Here is a 17795-nt window from a genome sequence, read left to right as displayed (position 1 = left end):
AATAAAATTCATATTGAATAACCGATGTTGTCATTAATATGTTACCATTTCTATTTTTAAATCTTTTAACTCCATATATATTGCTAAGAAAGTCAATGTCTTCTTGCTATATTCTCTAATTATTTTTGGTGCATTTTTTTCTACTCTGAAGAGTAAAACAGCAATAGATCTTATTCTGAACATGCAACAAAATATAGAACTTGAGTAAACTCAGCTGGATTTTGATGTAATCTTTTTCATTATGATTAAATTTTGAACAGATAGAATTTTGTGATAGATTTTTCCGGGAGGCAATTTTGGTTATTACTAAAAAGCTGCGCTGGTTTTGTACTGAAAGATCCTTTCATTGGGTAATGATCATATGGCAGATGTATGTTTAACTTTCAAGAAACAAGCAAACTATTTCCAAAATGGTTGTATTATTTTACATTTCGACTAGCAGTGTATGAGATTTTCAGTTCTTCAGAATCTCTCGGTAAAAAAACCTTTTGTAGGTTTCATCATATCTTTTTTTACGTAGACAGTAATGTGTTCTGCAAATAATGGAATTTGATTACTTCATTTTCTTGCTGGATACCTTTTCTTTTTTGTCTTATTGCATTGGTACCTCTGGTATCATGTAAAAAGATATGATAAGCATGCAATTATTTTTGACTTGTTCCTGATCATAGAGGGAAAGCACTCAGTCTTTCACCATTAAGTATGTTGTAAGCTTTTCATATATGCCTTTATTAAGTTGAGGAAATTCCCTTCTATTCCTACTCTGCTGAGTATTTTTTATCAAGAATGGATGATTTTTATGTCATACATTTTTTCTACCTCAATTGAGATGACCATAAGGTGTTTCTGTTTTACTTTGTTAGTATAGTAATTTTAGTTTCAAAAATTAATGGATGGTATAACATTATATGGATATATCACTGTTTTTTGGTCCATTTACCAGTTGATGGAAACTGGGATTATTTCTAGGCTTTGACTATTAGAAAAATGCTGACATTTAGATAGTCTATATATTTTCATTTTGGGGGGGTAGATTCCTTGGAGTGGAATTGGGAGGTTAGATAATATGCTTATGGTCAAGAAACTGTCAAATGATTTTATAGCATGAATATACCATTTTACATTCCCGCTAGCAATTTATATATGTTTCAGTTTTTCCACATTCTTATCAACACTTTATATTGTCTATCTTTTTGATTATAGTCATTCTAGAGTATTAGTAGTAACTTGTGGTTTAAATTTGCATTTCTATTATGACTAATAACGCTGAGTTCAATTTCATGTGTCTGTGTCTTGAACATGTTTTGTTAGATATGTAAAATACTGATTTCCTAATACTTTTGTTGCTATTTCAAATAGTATCTTTTAAAACTACATTTTCTATTTGTTTGATATGGTAAAATGAACTTCATTTTAATATACTGATCTGACATTCATAAAGCTCAGTGAACTCTGTTATTAATTCTAATGGTTTATAAATGTTTGATTTTTAAATGCAGTTAGTTATATTACATGCAAATAACTTTTATTCCTCACTTTTCCAAATTTTTATCCCATTATTGGGATGGTTGGGATCTCTCTTTCAGTGCTGAGTCAAAGTGATGGTAGTAGACATTACTGTCAAGTCGAGGGTTTGCTATAATTTATAGAATATTCCCTGTATCAAGTTAAGAAAATTCCTGTCTATATTAGTGTGCTGCAAGATTTCATCATGAGTGACTTTTTCCTTTACCTTGTTATATATGAAGCTGAATTAATAGATTTTCATTAATTAGACATCTTTTCATTCTGGGGTAAACCGAACATAGTTATGATATATTATTATTGGGGATACTGCTAAATATTATTTGTTTATATTTTATTTAGGATTATTTTCAGTATAAATGAATGCAGACTATATTTTTACATTATTTTTTCTGATGAATCGACCTTTGAGTTGTTTTTCTTTTCTAACTTCATATTGTGTAACTATGGTAATAACTTATAAAGTTGAATTTGACAAGATTGCTGTTTAATTTTTTATTTTTTTAACATCTTTATTGGAGTATAATTGCTTTACAATGGTTTGTTAGTTTCTGCTTTATAATAAAGTGAATCAACTATACATATACATATATCCCCATATCTCCTCCCTCTTGCGTCTCCCTCCCACCCTCCCTATCCCACCCCTCTAGGTGGTCACAAAGCACCGAGCTGATCTCCTTATGCTATGTGGCTGCTTCCCACTAGCTATCTATTTTACATTTGGTAGTGTATATATTTTAAAACAAGAATAGTTAAAAAATATCAAGTGAACTTCAAAGGTTAGCTAAATTCAACTGAGATCTCTGGGTCTCGTGCTTCTTTATTGGTAGTTTTTTATTGTTGTTGTTCATCTTTTTTTCCCCCCATATTATAGCATTAGCTTTGGGTTATTCATCCATTCCACTGATTTTGTTTTCTAGTTCATCAATTTTAGGTTTTGTCTTTAGTTATGTCCTTCTCTTTTATAGTTTATAATTGTTGTTTTGCCTACATTTGATATGTTTTCTTATTAATATTATTTTCTACATAGTTTATGGTTCAATTTTTATCTTCTTTTTGTATTTTATGTAAGAATTTTCTTAATTTCAATTAAGTAAATCTTATTAAAACCATCTTTTAATTATGTTTTCTAATTTTCTTGAGAATGTGGCATAAAAAGATCCCAAAACTTACTTAGGTATTTTTGTAGCCTATGGGACATTTGACAGTGTTTGGAAGCATTTTTATGTATCACAAGTAGGTGTGGTGTGTGGGTCCTATGGACTTCCAGTGGGTAGAGGGTGTTACATATTCTACAATGCACATGAGATCTCCTTAGAACAAAGAATTATTGGACCCAAAATTTCAACATTGTGGGGGCTGAGAAATCCTGATTCAGAGGTTTAATCAGATCCAGATATGATTTTGGAGGAAACACTATTTCACAGGTGGGTTTGTGTTCTTCATGTAGCAGAAGTAAATAATGCCTGCAAGTCTCTCTTTTTATGTTCTTAGCAGACACTGATGCTCGATGTTAGATTGTAGTTGATTAAGGGGTGTAAGCTGGTATTCTAACTCCTTTATTTCTTGATTGAAAAACTTCTGTAAAAACAAATTTCCTCATGTGAGGTATTTGCTTTCTCATTGGTACAGTCATATAGGAAAGGCATGATAAATGCTTTAATTTTTTTTAATTACTGGTTTTCAAAATAAAGAACTGTTTGCTTAATATCTTTTCAAGGTGACAACTAGGTTTGTTGTTTTTGTGTTGTCAATTTATGGACACAAACATATTTAATATGTTTCAATCCACTTGCAGTTATTTTCCTTACTGATGTTTATATTATCTATTTTCTGTGTCTTTTAATTGATCCTTGTTGTCTATATTTTTCACATTTCATTTTGTTTTACTTCTCTCAAACATCCTAGATTCTATGGAGACATATTTTTGTCTGATTTCTTAAAATTAGATATTCTTAATTGATTCTTCTTGAATCTTTAGTGTTTCTTGTGTCCCAAAGGAGTAACTAGTTACAATTACGGACACAAGTAAATTACATTCCATTTTTTTAGGAATAATAAGTATGCTAATATTTAAGCCTTTTATATTTGAGACTAAGCTGACTTTTCTTTAGATCAGTGCTATCCAAAATAAATATAATGTAAGCCACATGTGGAATTAAAATTTTTCTACTAGCTACATCACAAAAGTTAAACAGGTGAAATCATTTTTAATAATATATTCTATTTAATTCAGCATACCTAAAATGTCATTTTAATATGTCACAGTATAAAAAATCATCAATGACCTATCTTTTTTTTTTTTTAGTTTTTCTTCTAGGTGTTTGAAATATAGTTTGTATGCTATACTAATGGCAGTCCCAATTCAAAGCAGTCACATTTAAGTTACTCAGTAGGCACATGTGAATAGTGGCTACCATATTGGACAGCTCATCTATTATATAGGACTCTCACCCTCTTTTAAAAATGTTAAAAGGATAGTCATGAAGCACTAGATGGCAGTCTTGTCATTTGTTATGAGACCTTTAAAGTTTAATAACATTTAAAAGAAATGGTGTTTAAAAAAAAAAGAAAAGGTCAGTAGTTCTTGTAATAGTGTTAATGGAAACTGTTCTGATTTTAAAGATTGGAGTGAAATTTAAAATGCAGGTCCACACTGTAACTTGAAGCAATTGAGTGCAATGTGGTGTTAATTTAATTGAAAGTAATACTTCAGCAGTTGTATCCTATAGACGGTCTTAGTAGTTTTTTAAACTTCAATTTAAAACCCCAAACCAAATGTATTAGATAGTTATCATGCATCACATGGAATAAAAAGAGTTTCTAGCAATGATACCAAATTTGATTGACCCTTGTAAACATTGAAGTACTCAATTTATCTTGGCAAATATGAAAAGTAGTAGCCACAAAGTAGTATAGTTTCTTTTTTTCTTAAATGCTTTTTAAAAAATTATAACAACAATTACAGTGAAAGAAAACCTTAAACACTAGATGAAAGACTCGACTATGAAAATGTTATATAGAGGGTATATTTCAATGGGTAGAATCAGAGTATGGAAAGTCACTTACTGAAATCATCTACTTTTTGCTCCTACTATGTGTAATGTCCACACTGTCAATTGTATTTCAGTATATTTCCAAGTAATCTAACATATTTGGGATTTTTTCTCCTTTTACTCTGAAAAATTACTATTTTACTTGATTTTCTCCTATTGCTGTGTAGAGTTCAGTGTGCAATTTTGTGATGAAAATAATACACTGCCTCTTTTAAGAGTAAGAAATTTAATTACTACTTTTATATTCAGTGTTCACCTCTACCACTCATCACATCTTACCTTAGATTATATTACTAAAAATCAGAATACTTATCTATTCATCTCACTGTAAACCCTTTAATTATTATTGATTTATTTAATTAATGTTTGTCTTGGACTGAAAGATATTATAAGCATATTATTTATTGAATTTGATTTTTTTCTTTTGTTTGATAAAAGAGATAATATTTCTAGTAAGTGTTATTATAGCTGTAAATTAAAATAACAAATATCAGTCTCAATTTTATTACTTAAAATGCTGTGTCATACAGAACAGTGAAAGCAATTAAAACTTGAATTAACCTTATATTTAGTTTAACTATTCTAAAAGGTTCTCCCCTTTTAAATGAAATATACTGTACTTTAATGGTTTATGTGACTTTTTAACTAATAAATATAAATAACAATTTAAATAGGGTCTGGCTGGTCCATCTGCAAATAGAGCAGAAGTGACCTTGATTAACACAGAAAATCTAAGTTCTTATATTTCACAAATTGAAGACGTGATGGATTGAAGATTATTTGACAAAACATAAATGAATCACATGGTTGATATTTTAATCTTATTCTTTGATTTATGTGTTCTTATTAAATTTTATGAAGCTTATATGCTAGTGTTTTAAAATGTTTATTTCAGAATTATTTAATATTTTAGCATATTACAAAATGAAGGACAATACAGCACAGTTATGAAAAAGTTAAAAATAACTGAGAGAGGGACTTCCCTGGTGGTCCATGGTTAAGACTCTGCACTTCCACTTCAGGGGGCACAGGTTCAATCCCTGGTCTGGGAACTAAGCCAAAAAAAAAAAAAAAAACTAAGAGAAAAAAATTGCTACTGAATTAACTTAGAAGAGAGATGAAAATTTATTTGACTGTATACTTATAATAAAAATGTTATATTATTCTGGTTATGTAAATAACATAAACACACTGTAAAAATAATTAAATAAAACAAAAAAAAGTTTAATGAGGAAAACAAAAGTGTCTGAAAACCTCCCACCAGGCTCCCAAGTGGAGCTGTGCTGTCTGTGCCCTCTGCAAAGGTGCCCAGCTGCGAGGCAGAGTGGCAGCTCATCTCCTGAACTTATTTTTCTCGCTTTATCTGTTTTGAGCAAGGGTTGATAGCTCCTTATTTGTATGAAGATGTTGAATGTGCTTTTCTTTTCTTTTTTTTTTTTTTGACTTGTGAATTTGTTTTTATTTTTATTGGGCTATAGGGGATGGGTTGGGAAATATTTTTGCAAGTTATGCCCTACTAGGGAAATGTCCATTCTAATTTCCCTGGGGTAGCTTTTGGAGCTTTTTCTTTTTCTTGGAGCTGCTGCTCTTGCTGGCAGCAGCCTCTTCAGGTCCACTGCTGAGTGGCTCCTCCTTGGAAGAGAATTTCCTCTTTTTCTTGGGAAATGCTGAATGCATGTCTTTCTAAATAAATTATGTCCTAAGAATGATTTTACATAAAAGAGGTAATAGCATATATAATATTCTTATTGTGAACAACTTTTTTCCACAGATATATAGCTCATTATTTAGGATCATTTATTAAATAAAACTGGAAAACTACCTGAATTTAAAATAGTGATAATACTAGTTAAACTTTATTGAGCATTTACTGTGCCCGGCTATTTTAAGCTTTTTACATTTATTAGCTTGTTTAATCCTCAAATGAGAAGGGTATGGTTATTTTTTTTTCATCTTTATTGGAGTATAATTGCTTTACAATGTTGTGTTAGTTTCTGCTGTTCAACAAAGTGAATCGGCTATATGTATATGTATATCCCCATATCCCCTCCCTCTTGCGTCTCCCTCCCACTCTCCCTCCCACCCCTCTAGGTGGTCACAAAGCATCGAGTTGATCTCCCTGCGCTATGCAGCAGCTTCCCACTAGCCATCCATTTTACATTTGGTAGCATATATATGTCAATACTACTCTCTCACTTCGTCCCAGCTTCCCTTCCCCCCGCTCTGCATCCTCAAGTCCGTTCTCTATGTCTGCGTCTTTACTCCTACCCTGCCACTAGGTTCATCAGTACCGTTTTTTAGATTCCATATATATGCGTTAGCATATGGTATTTGTTTTTCTCTTTCTGACTTACTTCACTCTCTATGACAGACTCCAGGTCCATCCACCTCATTTCAGATAACTCAATTTCATTTCTTTTTATGGCTGAGTAATATTCCATTGTATATATGTGCCACATCTTCTTTATCCATTCATCTGTCAAAGGATACTTAGGTTGCTTCCATGTCCTGGCTATTGTAAATAGAGCTGCAATGAACATTTTGGTACATGACTCTTTTTGAATTATGGTTTTCTCAGGGTACTTGCCCAGTAGTGGGATTGCTGGGTCATATGGTAGTTCTATTTTTAGTTTTTTAAGGTATGCTTATTATTGCCATTTTTTAATTTGAGGGAAAAGAGGCAGAGAACGTTTAATTCATCTGTATAAGATCACACGGCTAGGAAATGTCAAAGCCAGTTTCAATCCAGGCAGCCTGGGTCTATACCCACCTCTGGATCTATACCACTCACTCTCAACCACAGGTAATAAAACTAGAGCAACAAAAATTCGCAGTATATTTAACCTAAGAGTTGTTTTTATATGAATAAAGTAAAAACATCATGTTAAAGGAAATGAAAACAGGGCCTAAATAATTAAAAATTTAAACTATTTTCTCAAATGAAGTCTTCATATGAAAATATGCTTACCAAAATTGATATATAAATTTTATGCAGTTCTAATTAGAATTCATTCAGTTCAATATTTTGAAGGGTATGCATAGAATAAATTATCTTAAAGTTTATTTTATATGCTGCACTTTTAGAATATTCAGTAAAATTGTGAAAAGGAAGATTAGTGAGAAACTCCCACCTGATAGATATTCAGACATAGGGTAACTCTAACTGTACTGGTTCCTATTCTGGTATAGGAATCAATTAACAAAATGGAGTTCAGGATTAGATTCCTGAACATTTGGGAATTTATATGGCAGTCATTTTATCTTTATAAAAGTTCTTAATGACTTAGTCTGCTTGCTCTAAAATATCCCAGACTTTAGATTGTGGCTTTTGTATTTACTATTTTTCTGCCTCAAATACTCCATCTCTAACTAATAGTCAACTCTTACCTAAAATAGAGTCCCTTAGGTATTACAATAACTTTTGTTTTCTATCCTAATACACTGAAATGAAATTATCTCACTTGTCTATTTGTTAACTTGAATGTGGGTTTTCTTTACTCATTAGAAAGAAAATCTGTGAACCCAAGACCTCCTGTTGTTGGAACCTATACTTAGAAAAGCCTGTGGCTCCTAGGAAGGCTTTCAGTAAATATATACTGGAGTACACATGTAAATTATTAACAAATGAATGAATGCACATGTATTGTGGCTGTATGGGCAAGTATTTTTATTGATAGGGTGTTTGACCAAAAATGTTTGGAGATCATGTTATAGGTTATCAAGTAAAAGTTGCTTTACATTATTTTTTAATTTATTTACATAAAGTAGTACAGCTTTAAGGAGTAGCCATTGATTTAAATACAAATGGGTTTCAATCTTTATTTTTCTACTTAGCCTGTGGAACAATTGCTACAAATAAAATTTAAGCAGTTCTCCATATGTCATTGCAGAATAATGGAAAGTTTAGCTACTTGGAGATACTATGAAGCAAAGGAAGGTGGCTTCTGAAGAGATCATGGTATATTATATGAAAACCCGTAAATTAGAATCATTGACATAGAGTCATTGGTGATCATGGTCCATCCTCTTTTATTCATTGATGAAAAAAGTAAGACTCCATGGGTTGAAGTGTATATTCTAGGCCACACAATGAGTCATTCAGAGTGTGATTAATCACAAAGGTTCTGTGCTTTTTCTGTGATATTATATCTAGCAAGTGTTCCACTTGCAAAATTCCTGCAACAGATTTTGCCTTTGCAGTTATTCTAAATGTTTCAAGTTCAATAGAAATTCTTAATTAATAATTGTAAGCATGGATAGTACTGTTCAGCAAGCAAGGAGGTATTGTATTTATTGAATATTTATTATGTGCAAAACAATTTAATATTATTTCATTTAATATGCACAGGATGACATATTTTTTCTCCTTAATTTTTACTTACTTAAGAATTATACTGTTAGTGCTTGGAGAGACTGTCAGTTATTGGAATTGACTCACTTTTGTTTATTCATTCAACATATGTTTATTGACTAACTACTTTGTTGGACTCTGGGGATATTACAGAGAACAAAACGTGTTCTGCTCCATTGAAGCTTATAAAGTTGTAGGGAAGATAGATATTAAACTCGTTATATAGTTACCTAGATATGATTGTCATAAGAACTCTGAATGAGAATTATAGATGCTTTGGGACTATATTACAAGAGATTACAAGAGAGCTTGACCTAATTTGTGGACCCGGGAGTAGAAGTGGGTGAAGCAAGAGAATAATGCAGCTTTGTTGTGAAAGATGACCTGGTAGCGGAGTGGTGATGGTGTGGGTATGGGAAGGAGTAGAATCAGTGGGTGCAGCTTGCACAAAGGTCAGTGGCTGGAAAGAACATGGCATATGATATACTAATACTTTAGCACACACAACTAGGTGAAGGGGGCTAGGGGATGAGGTGTGTGAGATATGCAGGATCACATCATGTAGCACTTTATAGGACATATAAGGACTTAAGAAAAATCTTAAGAAAAATGAGAAGCCATTGAAGGATGTTAAGAGGAGAGTAAAATGTTAAATTTTAATTTTAAAATAATCAGGCTGCTTGCAGTATGTCAGATAGCTCGGTGAGGGCAATAGAGCATGAAAGGATCATTTTAGTTCATTTTCTGAGGCATTGTTCTTGCAGCTACATTTTAAATATGACTGTGATATATTTACACTGTGAGTATACTTGAACTTATATTAGCATAAGTCTTATCATTTAATAAACAGTTGTCTAAGTTGGCAAATGCGTGTACTTATACATATGCCATTGTTTAAAACATATTTGAATTCTTGATGTTGTTGTCAAACTCTATATGCATCCTTTTCACACCCCTCAGGGTGGCTGAATACATGATCATGAACTCATGTATTTATGAACAAATATAAAACTCTCTATAAATACACATATGAGAATCTGTTTGACTTTTGAAATCTTTTAGAATTAATTCAGAGCCAATATAGTGAATAATGAAAGTGAAATAATATTTATTGAATGCCTTTATTTTGTGAGACAGTCAAGCCAAATACATACTAACACAATTATGTTTAACCCACAGAGCGATCCTATGAGGTAGGCAGTTTTATCCTCATTGTACCATTGAATCTCACTGATGTTAATTAACCTGCATACGATAACCCAGTTGGTAAATGGGAGATTACAGTTGAGTTCTCCTTAAATACTGTGCATAATGCTAAATTAAAAGTAAGATACAATATTCACTGGTAAAAAAGCAAATCATTAGGCCTTAGTTCCTTTCTCAAAATATTCAAATTAAGAATTTCTGAAATTTGTATGAACAGTGCCTTGATACAGCATACACAAGTCAAGGTTGATTTCACTCACTTGTGATCCTGGCGTGTTTGCCTTCTTAGACCTCAGATATATCGATAGTTCCAATATGTTGGATGGTTTTTATCACTGGTTACTGTTCTCTTAAAAATACATTATTTTATATAGCTTTCGTTAAAAGAGTAAAACAAATATTCACCATTTGCTCTTCATCACCCCCATATGTAATGTACTCAGAAACTTTCTTCATAGTTCAAGTCCTCTTCCAAAATGTCTTTTTCTATGTATAAATTTTTAGTCATCACTTTGCAATTAATCATTAGTTTGCTGGAATAATATCTGACCTTTTAAAACATTTTGTGCATGTTAAAATCTTTTCTCTTGATGTTTTATTTGCTTAAACTCCTTTTTTTTTTTTTTTTTTTTTGCGGTATGCGGGGCTCTCACTGTTGTGGCCTCTCCCGTTGCGGAGCACAGGCTCCGGACGCGCAGGTTCAGCGGCCATGGCTCACGGGCCCAGCCGCTCCGCGACATGTGGGCTCTTCCCGGACTGGGGCACGAAGCCGTGTCTCCTGCATCGGCAGGCAGACTCTCAACCACTGCGCCACCAGGGAAGCCCCAAACTCCTTTTAACATGCTGTCTGTGTCTTACTCATGAGCTTGATTTTGTATATAATTTGTTATTAATTATTTGTGGTAAATAGCAGCCACTTTTTTTTTTTTGCACTCCAGGACTGCTAGTCCAGTATTGACTGAAGTACCTAAAAAAGTCTGCTGTTGTATATTGGAACTTCACCCTTGGTTTGCTCTAGCCAGAGAAGGCTAGGCAGAGAGACTAATTATTTTACATGTTTTTATTTGTCCATACCTAAGAAATAAGTGAATTAGGAATTAGATATGCCATTTCTGGAAAGATATACAACCATATAAATCTAATTTCTTAACATGTAAGTGTAAGTCATGTGAAAAACAAAGATCAAGGATCAAAAGAAAAAAGTTCTCTGAACACTTCTTTTAACAAATTTCCCCCTTTTGGCCCCAGTTATGGAAGTAATGTGTGTTTCATTCTAGAAAAGAAATAGACAAAAAAACAAATTAAAAATCACTGAAATTCTTCTATCCAGAGAAAATTATTGGTAACATTGTATCCGATACTTTCCCAGTCTTTTATCTATGTAATGACACTGTGGTAGGCTGAATAATGGCCTCCCCCTCCAAAGAAGTCCACATCCTAATTCCTGAAATTTGTGAATATATTACCATAAATGGTAAAAGGGGATTTGCAGATATGATTCAATTAAAGATTTTGAGATGAGATTTTCCTGGATTATTCTGGTGGACCCAGTGTAATTACATGCTTTCTTCTGAAAGGGTACAGAGGGAGATTTAACTACAGTAGTGGGAACTGTAATGATGGAAGGAGGAGGTTGGAAAGAGAGGAGAGAAGGGGTCATGAGCTAAAGAATGAGAGGTCTTCAGAAGCTGGAAGAGGCAGGAAGTGGATTCTTTTTGAATATCCTCCAGAAGGAACCACCCCTAACACTCTGGTTTTACCCTTTAAGACTCATTTGGACTTCAGACTTACAGAACTATAAGATAATAAATTCATGTTGCTTTAAGCCACTAAGTTTCTGGTAATTTGTAACAGCAGCAATAAGAAGCTAATATACACTTTTAGTGTATTTATTTCTTTTCCAAACATGGCATGACAAAGGAAATATTTCTCAGAATTATTTTTCTTTAATTTGTCCTTAATATCTTTAGGTATGTCATCTGTTCTCTTGTAACTACCAGCATATCATACCTTTAAATTAATTTTATTCATTGTTTTTTCCATATTGGCAGTTTTTAAATCAAATAAAAATTCTTATTTTTGACATGAAATCTATCCTCAACAAATTTTTATTCACCTTGCATAATTGAGACCTTATGTCTGTTGATTATCAACTCCTATTTTCCCCCTCCTCTCAGCCCATGGCAACCATCTTGCTACTCTCTAATTTTATGGGCTTGACTATTTTAGATACCTCATATAAGTAGAATTATGCAGTATTTGTCCTTCTGTGACTGTTTTATTTCACTTAGCTTCAGCAATATCATTCTGGATGTTTATCCAAAAGAGTTGAAATCAGGATCTCAGAGATGATAATAATAAGAGATAAGAGATAATAAGATATAATAAGATATAAGATAATAAGAGATAAGAGATAATGAGATAATAGCATTACAGTGTTCATTGCCACACTGTTTAATAGAGTCAAGATGTAGAAATAGCTTAAATGTTCATTGACGGTTGAATGGAAATCCTGTAATATATGACATGAATGAAACTTGAGGACATATAGGCAGCTTTTTTAAAGGCTCTTTTAAAATTTTCCATGTGAAATAATTTCAGATTTACAAAAAATGTGCACATTTTTTTATGACTTTGACCCTTGGAAAGTGTTGGACAGTTATTTTATAGAATATCCCTCAATTTGGTTTTGTCTGATGTTTTTTCATGATGAAATTCAGGGTATGCATTTTTAGTAAGGATAGCACAGAAGTGATGTGTGTTTTTCTCAGTGCATCCTGTCCGGAAGCATATGATATCAATTTGTTCCATTATTGGTGGTGTTGTCTTTGGTCACTTGTTAATGCACAATGTCTACCAGTTTTTCCACCCTAAAGGTACTGTTTTTATTGTATTTAGTGAGTGTATTATGGGGAAATTCTTTGAAATTATGTAAATGTCCTATTTCTCACCATACCATCACCCACTATTTTTACCATACATTGATGTTCTTGCCAAATGGTGATTTTCTATTCTGTTATTTCTTCTGTTTCCTTTACATTTATTAACTATAAGGAAGAGCTGTCTCTTCTCCTTCATTTATTTATTTATTCACTTATTTGTATTTATCAATATGGACCCATGGAGATACACACACACACACACACACACATTGTGGCTTATGATAAATTACTCTTGTTATTTACTTTACAGCTGAAATTGCTCTAGTTTGGCCATTGGGAGCTCCCTCAAATTGTCTCCTCTGTTGTTTTGGCAAGACTCTATCATTCTCTGAGTACTTCCTTATTTTCTGACACTATAAGAAATTTCAGACTCATGGTGTACTTTCCAGCCCTATCCCTGTAATCAACCATTTTTCCAAGAAGCCATGGTTCCTTATATTGGAGAATGGTGTTTAGAGAGAAGAACCTGGGAGCTAAGTATGCTCATTGGTTCTGGGGCATTAATCTTTCTTTCCTTTAAAAAATGTTATTATTTTTTAAATTAAACCACCAAGTATATTCTTACTCTCTTTTTGAAACTCTACTATCTTGCTTTAACAGAAACTTGTTGTATCCTGAAACGTGACTCTTCTCTAAGGGAAGTGTTGACTGTTTTTTCTTTCCCAGTGTCGACCCCTTAGAATCTAGACATAGAGATAGTATCAACCTTTCTTCCTTTGAGTTTGACAAATAACCACCTTTCTTTACTCACTGAAAAATTTCATCTCCTTTGAAGCAATGTTTACCTCTCCTTGTTGCTGCCTTGCACTGAAATCCTGTGCACCCCATTTAATCTTCTATCCGTTTAATACTTTTTCACCTGCCTATTATCTCTCTTGACATCATTCTTGATTTCAATTTCTGCATGTACTTTAATTATGCATTAATTACGTTGTGTTCAATTTCCAAGAAGGCTTATAGGACTCAAATACTCTGTACTCTCAGGATAGCTTTATTATAAGCAGAGGATATACATTGAAAGTGGTCTGGAGATCTTAGATGTTAGGGCTGACTATATAGTTATAGCAGTTAAGGTGGTGTGGAGTTTTTTTTTGTGTTAAAATAGCCCCCAAGGGCTTCCCTTGTGGCGCAGTGGTTGAGAGTCTGCCTGCCGATGCAGGGGACACGGGTTCGTGCCCCGGTCCGGGAAGATCCCACATGCCGCAGAGCGGCTGCGTCTGTGAGCCATGGCCGCTGAGCCTGCGCGTCCGGAGCGTGTGCTCCGCAAAGGGAGAGGCCACAACAGTGAGAGGCCCGCGTACCACAAAAAGAAAAAAAAAAAGCCCCCAAATAAGAACTGTAGGTATTTATATTTTTATATTATATCTGGCCACATACTGAAATTTTTTATTATTTTAGTAGCTTTTTAGTTGTGTTATATTTCTTTGTAAACAGTCTGATTTTAGACATAAGAAGATTAACTTTGTTTTCTTCTTTTATTCTAACTTGAAATCTGTCATCTGTTCACTGACAGACCTTTTTGCTATGCTATTTCCATATCTGTATTTGTTAGTTGTAGTATTTGTATAAATAATTTTTTTCAGGATGGATATGTAGATCTTATATTTTAGGGCATTTGCTTATGTGGAATTATCATTATGTTGTTTTTCTATGTAGACAGGATGGTTGAGTATATATATTTCATAAAATATTGCTTCAGTTTCTTGTCTTTTGACGTGTTGTTACTCAAGATCACCTAGCATCTTGCCTAATCTTGCTTTCTAAGTAACTAATTTGTTTGTATGAATATGTGTGTGTGTGTGTGCATGCGTGCATGTGTGCACATGCCCATATGGATATGCCTGGATGTCTATTTTTTTAATAACAACTTTACTGAGATATAATTCATATACCTAAAGTCTCACCCTTTTAAACTGTACATTCAGTAATTTTTTTAGTATATTCACAAGGTTGTGCAGACATCACCACTATCTAATTTATAACATTTTCCTCACTCCTAAGAGAAACCCAGTACACATTATCAGTCACTCCGCATTCTCCTTTCACCTAACCTTTGGCAACCTTTTTTCTCTCTTTAAAGATCTGTCTACTCTGAGATATCGTATAAATGATATCATGGAATATGTGGTTTTTGTGAGGTTCATCCATGTTATAGCAGGTATCAGTACTTCATTCTTCTTTATGGCCAAATAATATCTTTTTATCTTTTATGCAGTGCATTTCCTTTTAACATTTAGGTTTGAATCTTCAACAGATTTTTTATCATATATTTAACATATATGTGCTCCTTTTCAATTTGTTATGATTGTCTGCTTTTAACAACATTTTCCCTGCATATGTTGAAAATTTCTATGTCTAATATTCCTCTTGAGTGATTTTCATCTCTGTTCTATTCTGGGAGGCTTTTTCAGATTTGACCTACATGAGCTGGTTCAGAATTATGTTTTAATTCTTTATTTTCTGATCCATTATTTTTAATTTTGCCAGATCATTACATTTTGTTTTCATTTTGTTCCTTACACTTTTAACTTACCGAACTCTCTTTTTATTGTAGTCTTCAGGGTTATTATCTCATCTTTCATCTTTAATTATGTGGGTTTTTTTTAGATTTTCTTTTTCCTTTCGTGTATACTGCATACATATTTTATATAACTAAACACCTTACTCATATTAAATAATTATATACACTTACTCTATTATTGACAAAATGTTTTTCTCTTTTCTCACTATGCAAGTCAAACTAACAACAATACAAAAGATGTCAATTTTTAGTTTCTCTTTATTTCCATGATTTTTTTTTCATTTATACAATCAGAATTTGGAGTCAGAAGTATGAACAGCCTCATATTAACCTTAAGGTCTACCAAGTTCATATAAAAAGGGAAAGAGGGACTTCCCTGGCGGCCCAGTGGTTAAGAGTCTGCCTTCCAATGCAGGGGACGTGGGTTTGATCCCTGGTTGGGGAACTAAGATCCCACATGCCTCAGGGCAACTAAGCCCACGCACTGCAGCTGGAGAGAAGCCCACATGCCGCAGCTGAGACCTGATGCAGCCAAAAAATACAAATAAATATTTTAAAAAATAAAAAAGTGAGAGAGGTGTAAAGAAGAGTGGCTCTTCTTCATATACATTTACCCATATTTGTACGCTTCATTTTTAGATCCAATTTGGAAATTAATTGCCAGTGTCTAGTTTTCCTGGACTTATCAGAGGTAGTTTGCTGATTGTTAGCCAGAATATTTAAAAGGCAGCTGTACCATTTACAGCTGTTCCAAACTTCAGGGCTGAGTCTATGAAATCAGAGGGTTGATTTACATAGTGTTTATGGTTTTCTTCAAGCTTTGAAATATATCTTTGGTATTTTTTCGAGTCACAAAGTTTTCAAATAATTGTCTCTAGTCAGTAATATATTTAAAAATGCACAATGCAGTTTATCTCTTTTTTTTGACTATGAAAGTTTAAAATATGCTGAAAAGTATAGTAAATATATTTTCATATGTATAGTATATATACCTTTGTAGGACATAAAATCTTAAAATTATTTACCTACCAGTGAGTTTAATAAAGCTTAACACTTTGCTATGTTTCCTGCAGCAACGTAGGCTCCACCTCTGCTAACCTTAGTGCAGGATGGGTGCAGTTTACAGGGCTCCACCCTGTAGTCTCAGCAGCAGGATTTTCTTAAGACTTCCTTTTTTTTTGGTATGAATTTGTTGGTGCTTCCAGATTACTGCTGGTCTAGCACGCAGGTGGGGAGAGATATACAGGAAGCAAAAACAAACAAACAAATAAAACCCCTACAAACCCAAGGAACTTATGACTGGGTCATCCCTTGAGTTTTGAGGTCACTGCCTTTTACCTACCCAGACATTATTCTAAAATTTCTTCTCTCTCCTTTCTTATCAACTGTTTCTTTTCTACTAAATTTTGTGTATGCCAAGCAGTATAAAAACATGCTCTTTCTCCCAGTTTAAAAAGGAGCTCTCTTCCCTCACTTCATCACACTCACTCCTCCTGCTATTTTGTCATTTCTTTGTACTTGTCAATAATTCAGTAAATTTTTGAGTTGATTTATAGTGAAACATGACTTTCTTTTTTATACCATAATAAAGTGGTTCATTAAAGCAGTACAAAAACTTATTTGCAAATTACACACATTTGCATAAACTTGGATGTATTTAAAATTTTAATGTTTTATGTTCTGTACCCTACTTAGCTAAGAAGTTCAGAGTAAATTACAGCATTAAGGTACATGTTTTAAGTGCCAGTTAATTATTCATTTGCAAACCCCCTAAAATACAGCAACATGATATTTAAAATTAGGGAGAGAAGTATATCTCCTGGTTAAGTGGAAAATTGTACAGTTGGCTTCTGGAAGACTTTAAGCAGGTTTAAAAGGAAACATTTTGTGTAGAATTCTAAACTCTCTTCAATTTATAATATTACTTGAATTGAGTAATGCTCCTACTAATTTTGCTCCAGGATTCAGGCTTATTTTATAGGCCAACTGACATTTGGATTGGTCATTACCATGCATAATATACATTGTACTGACCTTGTACTTCCAACTCTAATAAATAACAATAGAGAAATCAAACTTGAATGCCTGGCCAAGAATTTGGTGACTGTGGCTGAGGGTGAGAGTCCATAAAGGCAAAAGAATGTCCATAAGCCTGGGACACTGCAGCCTCTACCCAGAGCTGCTCAGGTGTCCCA

At 33.1% G+C, this 17795-nt stretch overlaps 1 protein-coding gene across 1 annotated transcript in view; it reads left to right on the top strand.

Moving 5' to 3' along the window:
* The window catches only part of ATRNL1 (attractin like 1), a 696121-nt gene that overhangs the window by 244108 nt on the left and 434218 nt on the right, over positions 1–17795 (top strand). The gene's annotated exons all lie outside the window — the stretch shown is intronic.

The sequence above is a fragment of the Mesoplodon bidens genome (assembly GCF_964165515.1).
Source record: "Mesoplodon bidens genome assembly, chromosome: 1".
In the NCBI taxonomy this organism is placed as follows: domain Eukaryota; kingdom Metazoa; phylum Chordata; class Mammalia; order Artiodactyla; family Ziphiidae; genus Mesoplodon; species Mesoplodon bidens.
Note: the sequence above shows the minus strand (reverse complement) of the source record. Positions and strands in the feature narration are given on the sequence as shown.